We start from the raw sequence: 8084 nt of genomic DNA, 5'->3' as shown, positions 1-8084 counted from the left end.
TTAGTAATTAGAAACTCGTTTTAGGAAATTAGTCTTTATCTCCACTTCGAGACTGTAAGCTCTGCAGACCAGGATATTAAATGAGGGAGAGCGACTTTACACACTTTTCTTTTGTTTAACAAGATAGAAATGCACGATTGTCCCTTGAATGTAGAAAAATAGTGTTGCAAATTTACTAAAAGGTTAAGGCAGACTGAACTTTCGGTTCTACCTTTTTGTTTGTCTAAGCGTAATGGAATAGCATATAGATCATAGAGGTTTTATTAACATTAAAGCCCTTATGCTTAGTCCAACTTAGTGAACAACCACGTCACATACCTATATTCTTGTATCACCTGTAGAGTGACAATTTATCCCACAAAATAAATGGAAAGTCATACATATATCTTTTTATGATATTTTTTTTTTCTTTTTAAAGCAACTATTGTTTGACCATTGGTACATTTCATAATACAAAAGCTGTATTGCATTCCTGCATTGACTCTAAATTGGTTTTACAAACATACAAAATTAAGCCCGGCACTCAAACACCCACTACTCCTGGGTGGCAGCAATGACTATAGTACACATCAGCCCCAATACATACGACAAATACCAAAGAAAAAAATTACTTGCACAGTATCCCAAGCCCTTTGCATATTTAAATAACTGGAGTTTTTTTTTAACTCTCACTCCAATGGTCATTTAATTGTGGAGCTTACACTTGAATGGCCATTGGAGTGAAACAAAAAAAAAAAAAAACGTTATTTAAATGTGCAGAGGGATTTGGGATAGTGCTCAAGTAACTTTTTTTTTCTTTGCTTTCTAAATTGGTTTTACCTAGCTAAAAATCAAGTAACTCCAACCGAAGTTCCCCATAACCTTAACCATACCTTAAAAGCATGTTTTTCAACATGACCATTGAAAGCTGAGAACTCTATACTACTGGTCATACAAACCCTTACTAGTTAGGGTTTAAAGGGGCACTGTAGTCACCAAAGCAACTTTAGCTTAGTGAAGCAGTTTTTATGTATTGTTTATACACTGCTCAATTATCTGCCATTTAGGAGTTAAATAGTTTCTGTTTGTTCAGCCCTAGCTACGCGTCCCTTGGCTGTGACTGACACAGTCCGCATGAAAAGAATGGTTTTGTTTCATTTTCAATCAGATGTAACTTACTTTTAAAAGTTTTTATCTCCTGCTCTGGAGCTTTTATCTCCATACAGGAGTCTCCCTGAGGGTCTAGCAAGTTATAAATAGAGCAGGAGATAAACATTTTTAAAATTAAACAGAATTTTCAGCAAAGGAAGTGTAAATATTAGATGATTTTACAGGAAGTGTTTAGGAAGGCTGTGTAAGTCACATGCAGGGAGGTGTGACTAGGGCTGCATAAGCGAAGTGATTTAACTCCTGAGTGGCATAGAATTAAGCAGTGTGACTGCAAGGGCATGATCTATACACTAAAACTGCTTCATTAAGCTAACGTTGTTTTGGTGACTATATTGTTCCTTTAAACACATTTTTATTGTAGTTTAATCACTTTTTATGTAAGGTCTTTTGAGCTAACATAGTAAATATGGGCATAGTATCTTGTTGATCAAAAGGGAAGTCTGAAACTACCACTTCATATGTCAAAGCAGTTACTTAAAAACACTGCAGTAGGGAAATTGAATGGTTGCTAACACAATGATTCTTTAACCCCTTCTCTAATATGTTCTTACTAATGCATGGAGCATATATAAGAAAATGGGGGAACTAGAGGCAATAGAATACACTAAACAATATGATATAATAGGCATAACAGAAACATGGTGGGATGAGACACATGACTGGGCAGTTAACTTAAATTGGTACACATTATTTAGGAAGGATAGAAAAAAACAAGAAGGGTGTTGGGGTATGTTTGTATGTCGACCATGAGTTAAAGTCAAAACTTAGACATGTGCAGTGTGATGAGGAAAATGTAGAAGCTTTATGCTTAAATATCTGCTTGGGGCAAATTGTAAACCACCTAATGTAAATATTAATGAGGAAGAACAGCTGTTAGAGCAAATTGGAAAGCTGCAAATCTGGGTAACACGTTAACTATTGGAGATTTTAATTACCCGGACATAAATTGGGATTGAGTGACTAGTACTTCAGCATGGGGAATCAGGTTTTTGCATTTGTTAAATGACACCTTTATGTCACAACTGGTACAAGCATCTACGAGAAAGGATGCTTGTCTGGATCTCGTTAAAACAAACAATGTGGATCTTTTGACCAACATTCAAGTAGGAAATAGTGATCACAATATTGTAATTTTTTTAATAAACTCAAAAAAGCAAAAGCATGTGGGGTGTACTAAAACGTATAATTTAAAAAAAAGCCAATTTCAATAAGATTAGGCAGTTCTACAACATATCAACTGGCATAAACTCCTTAGTGAAAAAAAACACTGAGGATAAATGGAAACTATTCAAACAAATATTATAAAGGTACATGTCTCAGTATCAGGGCCGGACTGGGAAAAAAATTCGGCCCGGGCATTTTTTTACCACAGCGGCCCAATAAGAAGGGGGCGGGGCAGAGAGGGTGTGTTTTGTCATCACTAATGACAAACACGCCCCCTCTCAAAGTGAGCATGTTGGTTCAATGCTCTTCCAGGGCAGAACATGCGCAGAGCTCTGCTGAAGAGCTCTAGCATGAGAAAAAAGCCCTGTATTTGTTCTGCACAGCGCAAGCAATTTTAATAACATGCTTGCACTGTGTTTCCTTGCAACTTGTCTCTGGTGTCTCTATAAATGGAGACCAGGAGACAAAAATGCCAGGAAAGAGTATTGTGCATGTGTTTGGAGCCTGCTTGTGGTAGTGTGTGTGTGTGCAGAGTGAGCTGATTGTGGTGTGGTATTGTGTTATAAGGTTGGTTTTAGGCGTGTTGTGTTTGTGGTGTAATGTAATGCATATGTGGCTAGGGGCTGTAGAGAATGTGTGTGTATATGGGGATGTAGCAAGAGTGTGCATGCAGGCTATGGTGTGTGTGTGTATAAGTGATGTAGTGTTTGTAGAGAGTGTGTGTTTAGGAGTGTAGTATGTGTTTGCTTACAAGGAATCTAGTGTGTGTGTGTATATATATATATATATATATATATGTTTGGAAGTATTGTGTATGTGTGTGGTGCAATGTGTCGGGGGGATTCTGTGTGTATGTGAGGGGTGCAGTATGTGTGTATGTGAGGGGTGCAGTATGTGTGTGTGTGAGGGTGCTGTGTGTGATTGATTTGTGTGAGGGTGCTGTGTGTGTGGGTGCTGTGGGTGATTTGTGTGTGTGGGTGCTGTGGATGATGTGTGTGTGAGAGTGCTGTGTGTGATGTGTGTGTGTGAGTGCTGTGTGTGATGTGTGTGTGATGTGTGAGAGTGTGATGTGTGTTGTGAGAGTGCTGAGTGTGAGAGTGCTGAGTGTGAGAGTGCTGAGTGTGAGAGTGCTGAGTGTGAGAGTGCTGAGTGTGATGTGTGTGTGAGAGTGCTGTGTGTTAGAGTGCTGTGTGTTAGAGTGCTGTGTGTGATGTGTGTTGGAGTGCTGTGTGTGAGTGTGCTGAGTGTGATGTGTGTGAGAGTGCTGTGGATGATGTGTGTGAGTGCTGTGGATGATGTGTGTGAGAGTGCTGAGTGTGATAGTGCTGTGGATGATGTGTGTGAGAGTGCTGAGTGTGATAGTGCTGGGGATGATGTGTGTGAGTGCTGTGGATGATGTGTGTGAGAGTGCTGAGTGTGATAGTGCTGTGGATGATGTGTGTGAGATTGCTGAGTGTGATAGTGCTGGGGATGATGTGGATGATGTGCTGAGTGTGATGTGTGTGTTAGAGTGCTGTGTGTTAGAGTGCTGTGTGTTAGAGTGCTGTGTGTTAGAGTGCTGTGTGTTAGAGTGCTGAGTGTGATAGTGCTGTGGATGATGTGTGTGAGAGTGCTGAGTGTGATAGTGCTGTGGATGATGTGTGTGAGAGTGCTGAGTGCGATAGTGCTGTGGATGATGTGTGTGAGAGTGCTGAGTGTGATAGTGCTGGGGATGATGTGTGTGAGTGTTGTGGATGATGTGTGTGAGAGTGCTGAGTGTGATAGTGCTGTGGATGATGTGTGTGAGAGTGCTGAGTGTGATAGTGCTGGGGATGATGTGTGTGAGTGCTGTGGATGATGTGTGTGAGAGTGCTGAGTGTGATAGTGCTGTGGATGATGTGTGTGAGAGTGCTGAGTGTGATAGTGCTGGGGATGATGTGTGTGAGTGCTGTGGATGATGTGTGTGAGAAGGGATAAAATAATAATGTGTTATAAAAGGGATAATATAAAATGTGTTTTGGGGGGTAAATAAAAACAAACAAAAATAAGTAATGTATGTCCCCCCCTCCCTTCTTACCTTTTAGCCTGGGAGGGGGGGACCGGCACGCTGGTGAGTGGGATGGGGGTTCAGGCACTCTGCCATCATCCATCCCTGGTGGTCCAGCAGTGAGGATCTCGCGAGAGGAACCCGGCGGAGCTGCAAGATAGAGCTCCGCCGGGTTCCTCTGCTGGCAGGCTGGCTCCCACCCTCTCTCCCCGCCGGCGGCCGCCTTTGACAGCATGTGGGCCGGTGAGGGAGATCTTTGATCTCCCCACCGGCCCTCCATGGAATATAGCGGGGCGGCGCTAGGATAGTGCCGGCCCTGCAGGGGCCGGCCGGGGAGATACTGTGATCTCCCTGCCGGCCTCGGCCCACGGCCACCGCGGCCCACCGGGCATTTGCCCGGTGTGCCCGATGGCCAGTCCGGGCCTGCTCAGTATGTACCATTGGGTAATAAATATAAAAAGAAACACATTGAAACCAATGTGGCTTAGTAGAGAAGTAAAACAAGAGATTACAAATAAGAAAAGGGCATTTAAATAGGACAAATCAGAGGCATCCTATATAAGATATAAGGAAGTCAATAATGCTTGCAAAAAGGCAATTAAAGTGGCAAAACTAGAAAATGAGAAATTGATAGCCAAAGAATGCAAAACCAACCCCAAAAGATTTTTCAAGTACATCAATACTAAAAAAAACAAAAAATGAAAGTGTAGGTACACTGGAAACAGTGTAGTTAATGAAGACCAGGAAAAGGCAGGCAGACATTTTAAATAACTATTTCTCTTCAGCAAATATTAATGAGGATCCTATGGCAAGATATATGCAAATGATTGCTGCAAAAAATTGCAGGTAACTTGTAATTGGATGACTTGAGACAAGGTGCTTCAGCATTTAAATAAAATTAATGTAAATAAATCTTGGGGACTGACAGCATTCACCCACGTGTACTTTCAAGATTCTTTTGTTTGATGAATTGTACCGGAGGATTGGAGGAAGGCAGATGTCGTTCCTATATTTAAAAATGGTTTGAAATCCTTGCCTGAAAATTATAGACATGTGAGCTTAACTTCTGTGACTGGAAACATAGTTGAAGGGCTATTAAGGGATAATATTATAGAAATCAGTGGAAAGAACTTTATTAGCAATATTCAGCATGGTTTTATGAAACATAGGTCATGTCAAACAAACCTAATTGCATTCTACGAAGAAGTTAGTAGAAGTATAGATCAGGGTGTTGCAGTGGATGTGATCTACTTGGATTTTGCCAAGGCATTTGATACGGTTCCTCACAATAGGTTAGTCTTCAAACTAAAAGAAATTGGTCTAGATGAATATTCTTGTTCTTGGGTAGAACATTGGCTTAAGGATAGAGTACAGCGAGTTGTCATTAATGGTACATTTTAAAGCTGGACAGAAGTGGTAAGTGGTGTCCCTCAGGGTTCTGTTTTGGGACCGCTTCTGTTTAACATATTTATAAATGATCTTGCAATAGGCATTGAAAGCCATGTTTTGGGGGGGCAGAGCCAGCAGCACAATGGAGCAGACGCCATTTCCAACAGCTCCAATCACTTAGAGCAAAATCCAAGCAATATCGTCAAACTAAAAGCCCATCGGCTGAAACAGGCTATGGGTACCAACTCTAGGCATTCTGCTGAATCCGCAAATGCCTTTCTTGCAGACACCGGGCATAAAACACCGCACCAAATGCTCTGGGGCCTACCACGCATGCGACCAGGACCTAGCCAGAGAATTAACAGTGTGGCTCGGGTCGGGCTCCCAGCACATAGAGGCAGACTTCTACACCCCGGAAGAAATCGGACGGAGGTCCCAAAAACTGACCCCATGCATTTTCAAACCACAATGGGACATAGGCAGTATGCTACAAACCCCTCCACCCGCACGGACCCGAACTGACGGGGAATCTTCACCCGCAAGGTCTGAAGATGAGAACTCCGTACACAGCATGGCCACAGCCGACACAGACGGAGAAAACCCACAGACCACAGGAGAATCAACCCCAGCTACCAAGCAGGATATCCAGACCATGCTGGCTGTACTCCAACACAACTTGCAGAAAATGTGGCAGGCAGACCTGAAGGGGCTAGCGGCTGATGTACAGGTGGTGACATCCCGCACTCAAGCCACAGAACAGGAAGTGACAGATCTACGCCAAGACTTAAACGCACTGAAAGATACAGTCAGCCAGATGCAAACCGCACAGTCCAATATTACCAGGCAAGTTAACCTGCTAGATGACAGGGGCAGGAGAAAATATGTCAAGATCAGAGGGGTATCAGAAGCAGTACCACTAGAGGAACTCCCCCACTTTATAAGGCGCTCAGTGGCCTCGCTCCTACCCAACAGGCAAACAAAACACTTCACGTTTGATGGTGTATATCGCATCGCAAAATCTTTGCAAGCACCAAAGACAGCTCCACGCGACCTCATCTTGCGATGCCAATCTCTTACGGATAAAATAGCCCTAAAGGCAGCCATTAAAGGGAAAATGCCCCACAACTTCGAAACTTACCAAATCACCTTCTTCCAGGACCTGAGCAGAGACACACTATCATGGCGCAAGAGCATGCAGCCCATAACCACTACCCTACAAACGGCAATACTCACATACAGGTGGGCAACCCCTAGAACTCTCTGGGTGACCAAGGACGAACAATCCTACAAAATCTCTAACCTGGGAGAAGGTCCACGCTGGGACTGTCCAACAGCACCACAGGGCTACCCACTATGCATCCTGGGCCCATGACCTGAAGCCGCAGCCAATCACACAACCATTTTTTTTGTTAATGTTGTTACTGTTTATGTTGCTCTTATCTCCTTATATTTCTGATTTATAGTTTGACACCCTAAGAACGCACAATACTCCCCTCACAGACGCTGAAGCGCTGCCCACCCACTTGTAGACCCACCGTAGACTACACTGACTGGGTAAAAATAGCTGGCTATGTGGTGCTACGCCACCCTCCCCCTCCAATACCCTTGAGGGATGGAGGAAAGCCGGCAAGGGAACGGCAAGAGTACCCCCTTTACAGGTACCCTATAGAAACTACCCGAAGCAGACCAACGCTCTCGCTCCCTCACAACCCTAGCAGGCACCGAACAGACCATCACCACACTAGTGACACACTCGCCTAGCTGAGATCAGAAACCTTTCTCATTGATACACAATATGGCTAAACAAAGTCCCCGGCTATACAAGAGGGCTAACCAACCCACTCGTGAACATAGGATGCCCTATACTACCCATGGTAACCCCCTCAGGCGGTACCATACCCACGACTTACCTATAGCACTAGAAGGCCCCCTCTGGCAACCTATGACAAGTCCATTTGACCATTCCAAACACATAGAGCAGAATAGATCCCTATCACCGACTAGACCACTTCAAAAAGTGCAAACCATCTCTAGGCCAGGCATGTCCTGCACCCTACTGACTAACAGCCTATATGTTACCGTTATGGAAATGTTATGACTAATCATTATGCACTGAAAACAAAAATGTGAGCAGAATATTGCATTGCTGCAGAGGAATTTAGATAGATTGGGGGACTGGGCACTAAAATGGCAGATGAAATTTAATGTAGAGAAATGCAAAGTTATGCACTTTGGGGTCAAGAATGCACAAGCAACTTACACTCTAAATGGTGGTGAATTAGGGATATTTACACACGAGAAGGATTTGGGAATTGTTATAGACAACAAATTAGGCAAAAATATGCAATGTCAATCT

Source organism: Pelobates fuscus, chromosome 1 (genome assembly GCF_036172605.1).
Source record: "Pelobates fuscus isolate aPelFus1 chromosome 1, aPelFus1.pri, whole genome shotgun sequence".
Taxonomy (NCBI): domain Eukaryota; kingdom Metazoa; phylum Chordata; class Amphibia; order Anura; family Pelobatidae; genus Pelobates; species Pelobates fuscus.
This window is presented reverse-complemented; position numbering follows the sequence as displayed.